At 36.1% G+C, this 18,644-nt stretch overlaps 1 non-coding gene across 1 annotated transcript; it reads left to right on the plus strand.

The window, feature by feature from the left end:
- The first annotated feature begins 15,738 nt into the window (after nt 1–15,738).
- Nucleotides 15,739–15,843, plus strand: LOC128775151 (U6 spliceosomal RNA). The gene has a single exon (XR_008419802.1). It is a non-coding gene; the product is annotated as a U6 spliceosomal RNA (small nuclear RNA).
- The last annotated feature ends 2,801 nt before the right edge of the window (nt 15,844–18,644 follow it).

Consider the following 18,644-nt stretch of genomic DNA (forward strand, 5'->3'; position numbering starts at 1 on the left):
TAATGAAGGAGCAACTTTACAGAAAATAAGTAAGTGTATATCCCACTGCCCATTTTTTTTTTTCATCACAGTATTTAGGTTTTTGCATTGTGTGTAAATTTCAAATAACTCAATGGTAATTTGGAGGAAGTCATACACCGTTGACCCTTGACTAACACAAGTTTGAAGTGTGTGGGTCCAATTACACATGAATTTTTCTTGATAAATACAATACAGTACTTTAAATGCATTTTCTCCTATTATTTTCTCAATAACATTTTCTTTAGCTTACTTTATTGTATGAATACGGTATATAATAACTTACAAAATACGTTCATGTTATTGGCAGTTAAGTGTTGAAGGGTCAGTGCTCCTAACCCTACCTACAATGCTCAAGGGTTAACTGTGCGACTATTTTATTAAAACAGTTTTATTGAGGTTATAACTGACATGCAATATTTCAAGTGTGTAGTTCAATGTTTTGATGTACATATACAACCATTAAATTAATAACGCAATCAAGAAGATGAGGATATTAATCACACCCAAAAGTTTTCTCAGGTGTCTTCATAATTTCTCCCTCCTGCTTTTCATCCTTTTCCCCAAGCAACCACTGATTTGTTTTCCGTTATGGTAAATTAGTTTGCATTTTCTAGAAATTTATATAACTGTAATCACACCATATGTACTCTTTTTGTCTGGTTTCTTTCCTTCAGCATAATTATTTTGAGATTTACCTATGTTTTCGTGTGTGTCAATAATTGCTTTTTATTTCTGAGAAATATTTTACTGAATGGATATACTGCAATTTATTTATCTCTTCACCTGTTGATAATATTTGGGTTGTTGCAATTTGGGGCTATCAACAGGTAAATATCTATGGACATTTACGTATAATTCTTTGTATGGAAATGCACTTCCATTTCTCTTGGGTAAATATGTAGGAGTGTAATGGCTATGTCATAGATATATGTTTGATTTTTTTATGAAAACTTTTACATTTATTTAGTATTTTTTATGGCACAGCATTTGATCTTACTTGGCAAATGTTCTTAACACACTTCTAACAAATGTTTTTTCCCCACTTTTTCCTGGATGGAGCATTCAAGAAATGTCAAGTAGGTTAAAATAATTGGAATGCTGTTCAAATCTCCTATATTCTTACTGGTTTTTTGTGGGTACTTAACCTATCAATTATTATGAAATTTTGTACCATAATTATAGATACATGTATTTCTCTTTACAGTTCCATAAGTTTTTATTTTTTTTTTAAATTTTTTTAACGTTTATTTATTTTTGAGACAGAGAGACAGAGCATGAACGGGGGAGGGGCAGAGAGAGAGGGAGACACAGAATCGGAAGCAGGCTCCAGGCTCTGAGCCATCAGCCCAGGGCCCGATGCGGGGCTGGAACTCACGGACCATGTGATCGTGACCTGAGCTGAAGTCAGAGGCCTAACCGACTGAGCCACCCAGGCGCCCCTCCATAAGTTTTTAATCCGTGTATTTTATTAGGTCCATAAATGCTTAGAATTGCTATATCCTCTGGATGAATTGATGTACAGATCATTTTGAAACATACTTTGTCTAATAGTAATATAGAAACTCCAGATTTCTTTTGATTAATGTTAACATGGTATACATTTTTCCATTCTTTGCATCTTTAAAAAATTGAAGTATTATTGGCATATGATGTTATATTAGTTTCAGGTGTACAAAATAGTCATTTGACAATTCTATACATTAAGCTATGCTCTCCACAATAAGCATACCTTATTACAATATTATTGACTATATTCCCTGTGCTGTATTTTTCTTCACTATGATTTATTCATTTTATAACTGGAAGTGTCTACCTCTTAATTACTTTCACCTATTTCACTTGTGCTTTCAACCCTTTCCCCTCTGACAACAACCTATTTGTTCTCTATATTTGTGTTTCTGTTTGTTTTGTTCTTTAGAGTCCACATATAAGTGAAATCCTATGATATTTGTCTTTCCTTGTTTGATTTATTTCACTTACTATAATACCCTCCAGGTCCATCTATGCTGTCACAAACATCAAGATCTCATTCTTTTTCATGACTCACTAATAGTCCATTGTGTATGTATATGTGTGTGTGCATACATATATATATATATATATGTGTGTGTGTGTGTGTACCCCATCTTCTTTATCCATTCCTCTATAGATGGATATTTAGGTTGCTTCCATATCTTGGCTACTGTAAATAATGCTGCAGTAAACATAGGAGTGCATATATCTTTTCAAATTAGTGGTTTTGTTTTCTTTGGCAAAATACCCTATAGTGAAATTACTGGATCATATGGTATTTCTATTTTTAATGTTTTGAGGAACTCCCATACTGTTTTCCACAGTGGTTGTACCAATTTACATTTCCACCAACAGTGCGTGAAGGTTCCCTTTTCTGTGCATCCTCACCAACACTTGTTATTTCTTGTGTTTTTGATATTAGCCATTCTGACAGTATAAGGTGATATCTCACTGTAGTCTTGATTTGGCAATTCCCTGATTATTAGTGATATTAAGCATCTTTTCAGGTGTATATTGGCCATCTGTATGTGTTCGTTGGAAAAATGTCTATTCAGTTCCTATGCTCATTTTAATCAGATTATTTGTTTTTTGGTTTGAGTTGCATAAATTCTCAATAGTACTTTTCACAGAACTAGAAGAAATAATCCTAAAATTTGTATGGAACCACATAAGACCCTGAATAGCCAAAGCAATATCAAGAAATAACAAAGCTAGAATATCACAATCCCAGATTTCAAGATATACTAAGCTATATTATTCAAAATAGTATGGTACTGGCACATAAATAGACACATAGATTAATGGAACAGGATAGAGAGCCCAGAAATAAACTCACACCTACATGGTCAATTAATCTATGACAAAGAAGGCAAGAGTGTATAATGGAGAAAAGATGATCTGTTCAATACATGGTACTGAGAAAACTGGACAGTTACATGCAAAAGAATGATATGGGACCACTTTCTTACACCATTCACAAAAATAAACTCAAAGTGGATTAAAGACCTAAATATGAGGCCTGAAACCATGAAACCCCTTAAAGAAAACATAAGCAATAATCTCTTGAACATTGGCCTTTGCAATATGTTTCTAGAAAAACCTCGTTATGCAAGGGAAGCAAAAGCAAAACAACAAAAACAAAACTATTGGGACTACACCAAACAAAAAACAAAAAACAAACCACATTTGCACAGTGAAGAAATCCATCAACAATATGAAAAGGCAACCTACTGGTGAGAGAAGATATTTGCAAATGATATATCTGATAAAGGGTTAATACCCATTCTTTTACTTATAAGCTAGTTTTGTATCTATATTTAAGGCAGATTCCTTTTAAGCAGTACATAATGGTGTCTTCATTTTTTTATCCATCCTGACAATCTCTATTAATTAGTGTGTTTAGACCATTTACATTTAATGGGATTGATAAGACTGGTTTTAAATCTAATATGTTGCTACTTTTTCCCAATTATCTTTTATTTCCCTTTTTATTTTTTCCTTTATTTTGATTTGAGTATTGCTTATGAGTTCATTTTATCTCCTTTGTTGGATTATTGGCTCTCTCAGTGGTTGCTTCAGTGTTATTGTATATAATAGCTCCACCTTATCACAGCCCACATTGAGGTTACATTCTTCACCTTTAGTATAATAACCATCACAATTATACTTATTTTTTCCCCTTCTGGTTTTCCCCCTTATGTTATAGGCGTTATACATTTTACTTCTACATATATTATATTACTTTTTAAAAAAAGATGTAAATATTAAGAAAAACATTTTTTTTTTATATTTACACATGTAGTTACCATTTTTGGTGCACATCATTCCTTTGGGTAGGTAGAGATTTTTAATTGTTATCATTTTATTTGTGCCTGAAGGATTTTTTAAAACTTATTTTGTATGCTAGGTCTGTTGGAGATGAAGTTTGCTTTTCTACTCTCTACTTAAAATGTTCATTTATGGATTCCTATTCTAATAGCTGATTTATTGTTCTTTTCCATTAATTTGATCATCTGAGACATTTCTGGGTCTATTTTTTAAAGCTTTTTTTATTTTTTTACTTATTTAAAAAAATTTTAACGTTTATTCATTTTTTGAGAGACAGAGAGAGACAGAGTGTGAGTGGGGGAGTGGCAGAGAGAGAGGGAGACAGAATCCGATGCAAGTTTCAAGCTCTGAACTGACAGCACAGAGCAGTACATGGGGCTCAAACTCACGGACTTTGAGATCTTGACCTGACCTGAAGTTGGATACTTAACCCACTGAGCCACCCAGGCACCCCTTTAAAGCTTTTTTTAAATGTTTATTTATTTTTGAGAGAGAGACAGAGACAGAGAGTGAGCAGGGGAGGGGCAGAGAGAGAGGGAGAAACAGAATCTGAAGCAGGCTCCAGGCTCCAGGCTCCAAGCTGTCAGCACAGAGCCCGATGTGGGGCCTGAACTCACGAACCGTGAGATCATGACCTGAGCCAAAGTCAGATGCTCAACCAACTGAGCCACCCAAGGGCCCCATTTCTGGGTTTATTTTTAAGGATTATGTTTCTCCTCATTTTGGCCACATTTTCTTGATTTTGCATGCCTGTTTTTCACTGGAGGCCAGACATTGTGAATTTTACCTTATTATATAAAGGTATTTCATATAAATAACGCAAGCATTTTTCTGGGATTCAGCCATATGTAAGAATTTAACCCTTTTGGGTCTTGCTTTTAAACTCTGTTAGGCAGGGCCAGAATAACATTTCATATAACCCTAATTTTTCCTACTATTGAGGCAACTCTTCTGAGTACTCTCTCCAATATCCTGTAACTATGAGGCCTTCCACTACGGCTGGTGAGAACAGAAACTCTTCTAAGCCCTGTGACATATCCAGGGATTGTTCTTTCAGATCTTTTCTGATCATTCTTTTACCAGCCTCAGTAGGTTCTTAACACGAATGCAATGATAATATTTAGCTAAAGCCTAAAAGGGGCCTTCTGAAGATGTCTGGAGTTTTCTCTGTCTCTCTCTGTCTCTCTCTGTCTCAAAAATTATTCCTGAATGCCTAAGAAATTTTAAGAGAATGGATTTTAAGACATAGAAGTATCATAAAATGGAAATGTTCTAATATAATAGCAATTATAATAGTAATTTCCTTTTGTACAAAAGACCCAAAAGAAAATAATTCATTAGTTTCTTTTAGTCAACATGTACTACTAAATGTAAATGATGTGATGTGTTTTGGGTCCAGGAGCAAATGGCCAAGAAAGAATTCTTGAAATGTCTTTGGTGCAAAAAAGGTGGTTTTGTTAAAGCATGGGGACAGGACCCAGGGTCAGAAAGAGCTGCATTGGGGTTGTGAGGACTGACATTATAAACTTTTAAGTTGGGAGGGGATTAGGGATAGTGCAAGTCTCTAAGGACCTTGGAAACAAGGTTTCCAGGAACTTGAGGGGCTATCTGCTGTTTAAGTTAAGGTCATTTACTGCTAACTAGTAAAACTTTGGTCATGAGACCCTTCAGATGTTATATCAGTGGGCAATATATTTGGAGGATGATTGCTAACATATATTTTGGGAATTAGAGATAAAGGAAGCTTCCAAAGGGATTTTTATAAGTTAAAGAAGACTTGCAGACCCTGGAGGTCAGGCTAAGGTGAAGCTAAGGTTGCCTTTTGCCTCTAGTTAAGAATTAACATCCAGGAAGCTTCACTCCTGGAGGAGATCACTCTGGCTGCCTCAAGTACTTGTCAATGGGCTGCAAGTTGTAAGGAAATATAATTTTTTCTACATTTCTTTTGCCTTTGTTCTCTACATCAATAAACAATTATTTGATATTGTTTTAAGTATTGGATAGATATATAAGAACTACTTTTTTTTGTTTGTTTTTTTACCTCGAACAGCTACCATATAAGTGCACAGAAATATTGGAAATGATCCACTTTAGAAAATGATGATGTTGAGGAGGAAAAACTATCCCTTATCCTTTAAAATTCATCTAGTTTGTCTAAGAATCAAATTGACATGAGACAGATTAACAGAAAATCAAAGTTTAATAGTATGTATACCTCCTGTATGTATGGGAGAAACCTAGAGAAAATGACTAACTCCCCACCTTATCACCTTAAATAAACTAGGTATGATAGACAGGGAGACCCTAGCAACAAGACCTGTTTGATCCAAATCCTCTATGTCCCATTGTTTCTGATTGACACAGTAAACATTTGTTTACCATTTACCTTTTTTCTTTTTCAGCTTCCTGTGAATTTCATTTTCTCCTTTTGAAGTCCCAGTCTCTCTTCTCCTTAGTTCAGACTGACATATATACCTCATTTGATCTTATGGTATTTGGAATTTCATATGTGTATGTATTCCCTATATGTGTACATTTAAATTTGATTACTCCTATTAATCTGTCTTGTGTTAGTTTGATTCTTAGTCCAGCTAGAAGGACCTTTGAAGGGGACAGGAAATTCTTCCTCCCTGACACTGGTCACACGCTTAGAAGATTACCTATTGTCCATCAGTCTTCAATTCTTTTCAGCCACACTTCTCTTCCTTCATTATCTAACATAAGAATTCATCTTTTAAAACCTGCCTAACCCAAACTGATGTGTCTATCTGTAGACTTTGGAATATATATTAGATCCTAATAATTATAAAATATGGAACGGAGTTATGAGATAATCTGAAGAAGATTCAGGTACACGGGACTTAGTTGTGTGGGGAAGCACACAAACCACTAGATCATGTATCTTTCAGAATCTTTTCTCCAGTAAACCTGAATGATGGCTTTTGAGCATAAAGCCAATAATTCTTTTGTATTTTATCTCTAACTCATTAATAGAATAAAAGGATACTAGGAAAATATATTTTAATCTTCAAGTTCCTTGCAATTGGTAGCAGATAATATTGGGGGTCTGTGTTGGGAATTGTTCCTAGATGGACTATGTGCCTCAATTATAGTTGCTTTTTATCTGTTGGAGATGCCTCTTACCTATAGGAGCTTTTACACACACCAGGACAGAAACAATAGAATGCAAGTACATTCTAGCAGACAGCTTGATTGGGAAAATTACATTTGTAGGCGTTTTTCATACAGTGTTTGCCAAGTTCTATCTGTTACTAGCTGTCTTCAGAAAGTGACATATAGTCCTATTGGATCACAAAGTCTCTTTAAGTTTCAGAATGAGTTTCACCCTTGAGTAACCAGGAAAAGACCAGGAATTTTCCGACCGACTTTTGGGTCCTTTGTTCTTGGCTGTGAACTATCCTTTGTTCTTGGCTGTGAACTATCCTTTGTTCTTGGCTGTGAACTATGCTGTTAAACCCCGTCTGGACTTGGCCATTCAAATTGGTGCTGGGTGAAATGCGGAGACCCTGGGCCCTGAGGCCTCAATACAGCCTGTCCCAAAAATGTTGCCAAAGGTTCTAAGTCTCCTGATGAGAAAGAACTGAAGGACAGGCAAAACATAGAGGATGAGCAATGCAAGCAGGAAAGTTTATTAAAGCAAAAGTACACTCTTAAGATGCAAAAGTGGGTGAACTGAAGGGAGAGAGAGAAAGAGCTGTATGTCCTGGAGCTCGGGTTTTTATCTTCTATAGACAGTTGTTAACTAGGGGGTGGAACATTCATTACTTGCAGCAGGACTGTCTTGGAAACAGGGTTTCAAGCCTTTTCTTCCTTATCTGGCAGGGGTTTCTGGGCTACTTTGTCAGCCATCTTGGGCCTGTCTGGTCTGATCTAGCTTCTTGTGGTTTTGTTTTGGAGTACTGCCAGGTCTCTGACTTTCCTAATAGCTGGCCATGAGTTCCTCTTTGATGGCCTCCACACATCCTGTTGGAACCTAACTAACTGCCTCAGACAAAATATTTCTTAGTAATTCCACAAATTGTTTCTGTCATACCTTCTTCTAGCTGCATTTTTCTTTTTTAAAAAATACGTCTTTTAAAAAAAATTTTATTTAGAGAGAGGGGGAGTGCAAGGAGGAGAGGGGCAGAGAGAGGGAGGGAATCAGACACTTAACTGACTGAGCCACACAGGTGTCCCCCTAGCTGCATTTTTCTTAGGTTATCAATAAAGCTAAAGTTCCCCTTGAGTCAAATTTTCCTATTCCTTTTCAGAATTACAAATATGGACAAGTTCATTTTCTTTAGTGTTCCAAACAGTTCCAGCTTCACTTTACAATTGCTCTGTCCCCAATCCTGGTCATCACTGCCCCTACCTACAGCCCAGGTGAAAACATGGCTGTCAGGGCATGAAGTGTGCATGCCCAGTGACCCCCCCCCCCCCGGTGCCCATGACCCCAAGCACAGTACATGGGATAGAATTAGAGATAGGCAGAGGGAACAAAACTCTTTCCTTTGTTTTCAGTTACTTTCTCTAAAAGCCTGTAACTAGGTCTATCATAAAGACCAAACTGTTTCTTGGTCTTAAAAACTTGGTATTTATTTATGGATATTGTTTCAAAAATTATCAGTTTATATGATAAAATCATCTTTTTCTCTTCCAGAAAGGATAATTATTTTTATGTGTAGATTAATACACAAAATCAAACTACTACAATAAAGTTTACACTTCTAAGACAAGTTTTTATTTCATAGTATAGTTTTACCAATAAGAAGAAAAGGTATTTTTCTGGAATATTCCCCCTTATGTTTTATATGAATAATTTTATATTTTTCTGGACAGGTTCTATTGAGCTATATTAAAATATGATAAAATGGCATTGTGGTATTATTAATTTTTTCCCCATGCTTCATTTCTCCCAAATCAGAAAGAATCTTAGGGTAAAATTGAAATCTAATTTATGTTGAAAGTTGGTGTGTCAAATTCAATTCTATTTGTGGATATGAAACAGAAGGATTTCTTCCCTTCGCCTTAATGTGTCACAATTATTTTTAAAAACTTCTAAACCCCTAGTGAAAATAAAAATGAACAGCAAGTCGTGATTCTCAATTGTGTCTATAGGACTAAGGACATTAAATGCACCCTAAATGTGAAGAGTGGTTAAGATTTCATTGAGTTTCTTGCATCAGGAAGCATTCCTAAAAGTGGAAAACACATCCAACTACCAATGATTGGGGGTAGTAGTAGTACGAGTGCTAGTAATCTTACCACCCGAACTAGCAAACCAATTACTATGTGCCAGGCATTGTGCTACATCTGTCCATTTAATCCTCATCAAGTCTGTATCTGTTTTGTAGATGATGACACTCAGTCTTTCAGAGATTATGTAATGTTCCCAGGGTCACAAAGCATAGGAGTGATAGAACCAGGCGTTGAATCCAACCTCTGACTCCAACATAAATGCTGTTTCCTCAAGTACACAATCTAACGCATTGCAGACTTTTGATAATGTTGTATTGAGTAACTGACTGCCTCCTGTCTGCAAATGTCTTTTTGCAGTGTGATACTGATGAAGTACACAAAGTATAGTTACTGTTGATTTCTCCCTTTTCCACACTGGCAGTTCCCTGTGTTTCCTGCAACATATTCTTCATGTAGCATTTAAGTGATTTTTAAATGTGTAAGTTAGATCACATTACTCCCCTGCTTTAAACCCTCCAACTCCTTCTTACTTCTTAGAATAATAATAATGTTTTGCACATAACAGAAAAATAAAATAATGATCTCCAAAACTTTTTATCTTCAAATTTGTTACCCATTGATATATCACTTGAACTCCACTGTTCTTCCTCTTCCCATCACATGATGAGATGAGCCTCACCCATCTTCTTTTTGTACTTCTGAAGATACAAAATTCATTGTTTTAAAGGTCTTTTTTCCTGCTATCCCTTATGCTGGAACATTTTTTTTTGTCCTCCCCAAGCCTGGCCCCTTCTCAACATTTATATTAATACAAATACCTACCCTGTATACAAAGAAGCCTATTTAAAGTGTATTCCTAGAATAATTTTCTATCACATAACCCTGTTTTCCTCCCCACCTTTATTATTAGATAGCACTATTTTATATGAACTTTTATGTTAGCTTACATGTAGACTTCTTTGTTTCATATTAGTTTATTTGTGGCTGGGATTTCTAGTAGATTAAAAATCTGTTAGAAATAAGCTCCCTTCCTAAAAAACAAATAATCCAGTGAAGAAATGGGTGAAAGACATGAATAGACACTTCTCCAAAGAAGACATCCAGATGGCCAACTGACACATGACACTCAACATCACTCATCATCAGAGAAATACAAATCAAAACCACAATGAGGTATCACCTTCCACCTGTCAGAATGGCTACATTAACAACTCAGGCAAGGACAGATGTTGGAGAGGATGCGGAGAAAGAGGATCTCTTTTGCATTGTTGGTGGGAATGCAAGCTGGTGCAGCCACTCTGGAAAACAGTATGGAGGTTCCTCAAAAAATTAAAAATAGAATTACCCTATGACCCAGCAATTGCACTACTAGGCATTTATTCACTGGATACAGGTGTGCTATTTCAAAGGGACACAAGCACCCCCATGTTTTCAGCAGCACTATCAACAATAGCCAAAGTATGGAAAGCGCCCAAATGTCCATCGATGGATGGATGGATAAAGAAGATGTGGTATATATATATAATGGAATATTACTCAGCAATCAAAAAGAATGAAATCTTGCCATTTGCAACTATGTGGATGGAACTGAAGGGTATTATGCTAAGTGAAATTAGTCAGTCAGAGAAAGAAAAAAATCATATGACTTCACTCATATGAGGACTTTAAGAGGCAAAACAGATGAACCTAAGGGAAGGGTAACAAAAATATTATAAAAACAGGGAGGGGACAAAACAGAAAAGACTCATAAATATGGAGAACTGAGGGTTACTGGAGGGATTGTGGGAGGGGGAATGGGCTAAATGGGTAAGGAGCACTAAGGAATCTACTCCTGAAGTCATTGTTGCACTATATGCTAACTAATTTGGATGTAAATTTTAAAAAATAAAAAATAAAATTAAAAACAAAAAGAAATAAGCTCCCTTAAGGCAGGAATTTGTCTTATTTATAGAAGAGCTTTGGACACATAATAGACTTGCACCAAGTAATCATTTAATGGGTGTATTAATAAACAAAGGAAGGTATTTTGTATGATTGGAACCAAAAGCACTAAAATATCCCATGGGAAAAATAGAGATTAGAATATAAACTTGATATCAAATGAATGGACTTTCTATTTTCTTTTAAAGATTTCAATCTTTTTTAATAAAAGAGATTTTAATTAATCAACTTAAATATTTTTTCATCAGAAATACATAAGATTAATTTCAGAAGTTTAAGTATGCATTTAAAACTCTATCTTAAATTGAGGCATATTGTCCACAGAATAAAACATAAATTTTAAGAGCGTTATTTGATGAATTTTATATATGTATACACCTGCACACAACAATGTTTCCATCACTCTTCCAGAAGTTTCCTCATGACCCTTGATTAACAGTACCATACCTTCATAGCCTCTATTTTAACTTCTAGCCCTGTTAATTACTTCTGTCTGTTCTTTTTTTTTTTATTTTATTTTAGAGGTTCTTTTCCACCCTATTTTTCAATTCCTCTAAATTACGTAAGAGAAATTTTGCCTCAGTGTCAGTACCAAGAAGCAAAATCTAAGAAAAACTCTCAAGGTTCAAAGTTTATTCTGACTCTTAAAGAACCAAAAATGTGTCTTAGTCATCTTAGTTATAAATTCAAAACTCAGAACACTATTTTCACCTATCTGGAGGAAAACATATCTTATATAGCAAGATGGAAGGATATAAATATCATCTTTCATGTCTTATGAACTTAGTTGATATTTACCAATATAATTATTATACAGTTATGTATTTTAATCATCTTTTAAAATATTTTATAGAGTAAGCAAAAATCAGTATTTATACAAAAGCCAAAACATCTCTGGGATGTTTGTTACATGCGTGTGGCACCTGCGGGATATTTCTTACAGCTTTTACAGGCTTTTATGTCTTGAGTATCTTAGTAACTTAACATTCAATTTTCTTTTTCACTTTTGGCTTTAAAAAGAGACAACCAAATAGGTTTATCATATGAAGCCACTGAGATTTAAAATATTTAATATAAATCATTTTAAAAGAAAAATACAGTGGTGTATTTGGTACTGATTTATAAAGAGATGTTTGCAACCTTCTTGAAATTTTTCAAAATACTACATGAAATGTCTATTTACATCACTATTCCTTTGTTTGTCCTTGATCTTTTTATATCCCATGATTACTACTATATAGCAATGCTTGTTCTAATGTATGTCCTTTATAAAACATAAGCTTACAATTCAGGTTTATCAAAATAGCAAATCTTTGTTTAGGAAATGCATTATTTCTGAAACTTATGCAAACCCATAATATCGCTCTTTTCATTGGTGGATAGATCTCCAAGAGAGTAAGCACAGATGTAGAAGTTAAGATTTATGTACAACTTAGAAGACCTACTTACAGTCTACGAACAGTGCCCTTGGGAAGGGAATTGCTTTATACCTCCTAAGTTCAACATTGAGTTCATTTCATAAAGCAGCATGTATAAACCTTCAAGGCTTAATGAAATAATGGGCCCTTTGAGAAAGCCTACACTCATTTGTCACTCATAGTTCACTCAAACACTAGGAGGGTTGAAAATATTTCTGTCTCAGATTTAGATGCATTAAAAACCTGGTCTTCAGAATGAAGTTGATGAAACATCTGATTTACTCCGTTGGCTTTATCAAAATGCAATTTCCTGGGTTCACTCCAGATCTAGTGAATAACATGTCAGTGAGTGGGCGGCCTGGAGTCTGCATTTTGATTAAGTTCCTCAGGTGCTTCATATGCCTTCTGAAGATAGAGAGGTGACACATACTTTTCACGTTTATGTGTCCTCCGAAGTAACATTTTAGCTTAAAAGTGTGAAAACCAGATGTGATTTGGATAAACATGTTGGGAAATTGTACTATATATGGTATCTTGGGTATTTAGGAACTGGAATTTACCTCTATAAAATGCCTGCATGGTGGATGCTTTATACATATAATTTAATATAATCCTAACCATAATCTTATGGGAATAGGTATCATTATATCAGTTTTATGGATAAGAGAACAAGCTCAAAGATGTTAAATAACCTTATCTGAGTTACACAGATAATAACTGGAAAATTTGAAAAAACAATTCATTATATCAAACTTTAAAGCTTTTTCTACTATATTAGGTTTCTGGCTTGGATGGAGCAGAGGAAGCAATACTTTTTAAAAAAAAAAATTTTTTTAACGTTTATTTATTTTTGAGATAGCGAGAGACAGAGCATGAATGGGGGAGGGTCAGAGAGAGAGGGAGACACAGAATCTGAAACAGGCTCCAGGCTCTGAGCTGTCAGCACAGAGCCCGATGCGGGGCTCGAACTCACGGACCGCAAGATCATGACATGAGCCGAAGTCGGACGCCTAACCGACTGAGCCACCCAGGCGCCCCAGGAAGCAATATTTTTTTGAAACAAACTCATGCTAACCGATAAGCACTTGTTCTATCAGTTAGTAGAACAAACTGGTAAGGGAGAAATTCTTACACCAACTTCATAGATGAGACACAGAGAGGTTAGGTACCTTGCTGATAAACTCATATTTATTCATCCATTTATGTACGTATATATTTATTTCCATATTAAAAGGCTACAGAGGACTGAATATGAGGTTGAACAAAGCATGCCTTGTCTCTGCCCTTATGGAGATTGTAGACTAGCTTAAGAGACACCATAATTTGTGATAAATGCTGTCAGAACAAAAATAACAGGAGAAATCTAAGTTGGAACTCAAAGAAGGCTTATCCAGAGAAGTGACACTTGAGCTAACACAAAGTCTGAGTAAGATTCACAATGTAAAAAGTGAGAGGAAAAGCATTCTGGGCAGAGGGAATATCATGTGAAAAGTTTATGAGGTAGAAACAACTTGCACTTTCAGGAACTGGAAGGACAGTGTGGCCATCATGGAGGACAAGGAGTGAATGGTACTGATGCTGGAATCGGTAGCCATATGACTGAGGTCTCTGATGGCAAAATCAAAGATTCTTGGCAATGCTTCTATGTCAAAAGACAGAGAAAGAGATCCATTTTGCATATTAAAAGATCATTCTGGGTGTTCTGTAAATAGGCCCGCTTTGTTGTGGTGTGGTTCAAATGAGAACAATGCATAAAATTAATTGAGAGTGGCAACAGAAATGTAGAAATGGAGAGTAATTTTAAAAATAAGTTTGGATTTAGAATCAGCAGGGCTTCATACTGATGGGGTGAAGACGTAATGACAAAGCTATGTAGAAAATGATTTCTAACTTTCTGTCTTTTAGAAACTGGATGAAGAGAGACTAGAGGGCCATATGCTGAGGAAAGAAACATTATAGAGGAAAAGGTTGAAATATGGAACCTGGGGCTTTGGTGGAAATATATACGGGTGGGCTTCCTGAGCACAAAGATCTTTTTTTAATCCATGGCGATAATAGAGCTCACCTGAAGAGACCTCCTAGAATGAGAAACAAAGAAAGCCCAACAGGTTAAGCAGGAAGGGAGCCAGGAAGTGAGACTGAGCAGGAGAAGCCAGAGACATACAGGAAATCAGAAGCGTCATGGTGTCATGGAAACCAAGGAAAGAGGGAATTTCGAGGATGGGATGGTCAGTCTTTGAGTGTTTCAGCAAGGGCCAACAAGGTGCAGAGGGAACAGTGTTCTCCATTTGATCAAACCCCAGGGACAGTTTCAGGCCTGTTCTACTTCTAAAAATCTTGGCAGTAAAAGTACATAGGGAATCAGGGTAAAATTTGGAGATTTGGAGTTAGGGGAGCATACTTTTTAGAGCTCTGTAGTAGAGCCTATTCAAATACTAATGGGAAAAGTACAAAAAGGAGGAAGATTAATGATCTGCCAAAAATAATAGGTAAAGGGAGGATAAACATTTTTGAGAAGATGAGAACAGGTGGAGGAACTTTGGCAGAAGAAAGGACACTTTTCCCATTCAAACGGAGGGAATAATAAAGGACGACAATGGTGATAGCTAACACTGTTTTGCTATACACTATCATTTTTGATGAGTGGCAATGTATACGTACATTGTGTTTATATGTAAGTATGTGTTATATGTACGTATGTGTTATATGAATGTTACCTTAATATATATTAATTTGATTAATATATTAACCTCCCTAATAACTTTCTAAGATTGGTATTCTTATCGCCACTTTATGTATGGGTGCAAGAAGTATAAGCGATTTGCCTAGGTCGCACAACTAGGGAGTGAAGAAATGGGATTTGACATAGAGCCTAAGCCAAGAACTGCAGACCTCCTGGTAGGAAAGTGAATTCCTTCTTATCTGAGTACTTCTACCTACGTGATGTACAAGGCGAAGGCATGGACTAAAGGGTGCAGGGATGGTAGTGGTGAAAGAGATAAAGGGAGATTTTAAAGTGTATGAAATAGTGGCTAGAGAACTTGGGAAAGCATGCTTACAGGCGAAGGGTGAAATAGATGCTCATGTAGTGGTCGGTCCTCATTTGCGTTTTGTGAGAAGTGACTTACAGTGATACCAGTCAGCCTGGTTTTGTGACTGAATACCTTCCATAAGGTATTCCATAAGATGCAATATGAATCCAGGTAAAAGAAAGTGGATAGTTGGGTTCACTCAGGGCCAGAGCGTTTTGGGTTTTATTTTGTTTTGGCAAGGACGTTGGAAGTCGACGATATTTGCGAAGGAGTAGCAAATCAAGAGTGTACTCGCTTTGGAAGCACATATACTAAAATTGGAACGACACAGAGAAGACTAGCATGGCCCCTGCACAAATCAAGAGTGTAAACCTGAATCTATCTACATTTTATCCAGTCCCACTGCATTGCCACTAAGAATTATAAGATTACTCTGAGTGAGCAAAAAATTTAATAATGATGCATCAAACCATAATTCTGTAAGATTAAAACAAGAAGAAAAAAATATTTAAAAAGAGGGAACTAAAATAGCTACCTAGCTAGTTACTCATAATATAATAATATGCTGTGATTGGGGAAGTAGTAGAAAGTCTTCTAATTTACAACAGTATGTTTGAATGTACTTACACTTGGAGAATTTTCCAGGATTGCTAGCAATATTATGCCCCAAGCACATTGCTGAGATTTCCTGTATTTTTTCCAAAGCATTTAACTTTCGAAGTAAACTGCATTTTCCTATACATTTGCTATATTTTCCCTTAAATTCTTTGTTTTCTTAAAACTATTTCACATATCTATTTCATCCTTGCTAATGGACACCAGCAAAGTTACAATTTCATGGACATTAATGTTGATTAAAATAGATTTTCTATCATTTATGTAGGAAAGACATGATACATAATTGCTCATAAAATTTAAGCAGCAATGGTGTGTAAATTGATTCCTTTAAGAGAAATGTGCAGTTTTAAGGTCACTATTTCATGCATGCATCATTCATTACCCATGGTGACACTATATTGCCTATTCAAAGTTATCTCAAAGCCAGAAACAAATAAAAAGCTAGGCCTAAGCTGGTGAGAAATGTGGTTTATTAGCATTTTTACAGATTCTTGCAAGTAAAGTTTCCCTAAATGGATCCACATGGGAATGGTTGTGAATAGATAATTTTCTCTACAAATCTTTCATTGTAGAATCAGGGATTATGAATTTCACAGCCATAGACAATGTTAAATTTATTTTATTCCAATCTCAGATACACATATTTATTTCTGAGTTTTATGCAAAATCAGCTACCATATATTATGTGCAAATGTTGGTTCATGCCTATATCTTAATTACAAAGTAGAATGAGAAATCAATTTGTAAAATTTTGGAAAGAGCCTACCTAGTATATACTAGAATTTACTCACATATCAAATTCACTATGATGAAAACCAGGACTTTTTAATAAAATTTACATGTGTCTATCAAAAGCAGTGGCTATAATTTGTAAACCTTAAAATATGTTGACAAGGTTAGTGCTATAAAAATTAAGATCTTCATGTCATTTGACTTTGACAAAGACTTACCAGAATGAGGGAAGGAGCTCAGTCAGTACTGGGATGGACAAAAGCAAGAAACTCTACAGCTGAAACCCAGAGAGACATAATGGGATACAAGGTCCCTTCCAAGATGATTAGTGGAAGCCCAGCAAAGAAAGCAGAGCAAAAACCAACAAATAAGGTGCCAGGAAACAAAAGCAGTATGTGATAATTCCTGGAGGGGATCTAAGCCAGGATTCAGTAATTTTTTTACTCAATATATGGTACATGCCTACCAAATGCCAGGCAATCTTTTAGAGGCTTGAGGTAGAGGTCCACATGGACCTTACATCATAGTGAAGGGAAGAAATACTAAATATTAAACATAACACATAAATAACTGTTGGAAAGTATTACACACTATGGAAAAAACAAAACAAAACAAAACAAAACAAACAAACAAAAAACCAAGGTGGGGCAAGAGGGATCAGAGCTATGCAGTGTGGAATCAGGGTTACAATTAAGTAGGATGATTAGGACCCAGCTAAAAGAGGTGTTGCCTTGGGGGAGTGAAGGGATTAGCCATACAGATACTTGATAGAAGAGAAAGCTCTCAGTGCAAAGGCTCCAAAGTGGGACAATGCCTGACTCACTCATAGGAAAGGGTCAGTGTGTCCAGAGTAAAGTGCATCAAGGAGAGGAATCTGGACACAGGGCCAGAGAGGGACAGACAGGGCTGTCTCTCTATGGCTATCTTCTTCCCTTTACTGTTTATGTCCCTGTGTGTCTCCTTTCCCCTAGTGTTAAAAGGAACGGCTTGCACTGGCTACATCACACAGTGAAGGGGAGGGGAAAGAAATAGAAGTCTGATTCTATGGGATAGGTAAGGTAGTAGGACTGTAGGTTAACAGTTACAGGTTCCCTGAGAGAGTGTGAAGAAAAGACAAGGTTGGACAGATTTGGATTAAATCCTGTCTCTATCACTAATGAACTCTCTGACCTAAAAAATATGACTTAACTTTCATGAATCTTGATCTCTTCAGTGATAAAATGAGCATCGTGGCACCATTTTCCTAAAACACCACTAGGATCAGCTAATGTATGTAAACTGTTAGCCACTGGGCGCAGTTATGAGGTAGGCCTTTGTGACGAGCTGTCTTCTTCTCTTCTCTATTTTGGCTGCTTAGCACTTCTGTCACTGATTCCAGCTCAGACATTACTATCTTTTCTGGAAATAACTTGGATTTGAGTAAAAGAACTAGACTTCTTTTACTAACAAAAAGACTATTGAAACAGTTGTATAGAATAAGCCAGACACACAGAGATAATAAGAAAAAGTATTTAAAAGTTTTTCCCACTACACATTCAAACTTGTTCCATGGTACCTACCCCCCCCCCCCCAGTCCCCATTAAATAAATTGTAGACAAAATTCTAGGCTTTTTCTGGTCACTTTTATTACATTCCTGTATCACTTGGGTTAACTACAATGGAAAGGAGGGGCCTGGGGGTCTTGCCAATGTTTTCTTGCCTATGGTGCCCACCCCCCCCCCCACTGCCCCACCTCCCTAACCATTTGGCTGCCTTTGATGGGCAGGAGAGGTGAGTGGCTGGTAAGTTCTTTCTCAGTGGAGATTGTTGTGAGTTGGCATTGGTGTTCTCTGGGTCTGGCAAG

This window comes from Panthera pardus, unplaced genomic scaffold (genome assembly GCF_024362965.1).
Source record: "Panthera pardus isolate Hobbes unplaced genomic scaffold, ASM2436296v1 HiC_scaffold_6, whole genome shotgun sequence".
In the NCBI taxonomy this organism is placed as follows: domain Eukaryota; kingdom Metazoa; phylum Chordata; class Mammalia; order Carnivora; family Felidae; genus Panthera; species Panthera pardus.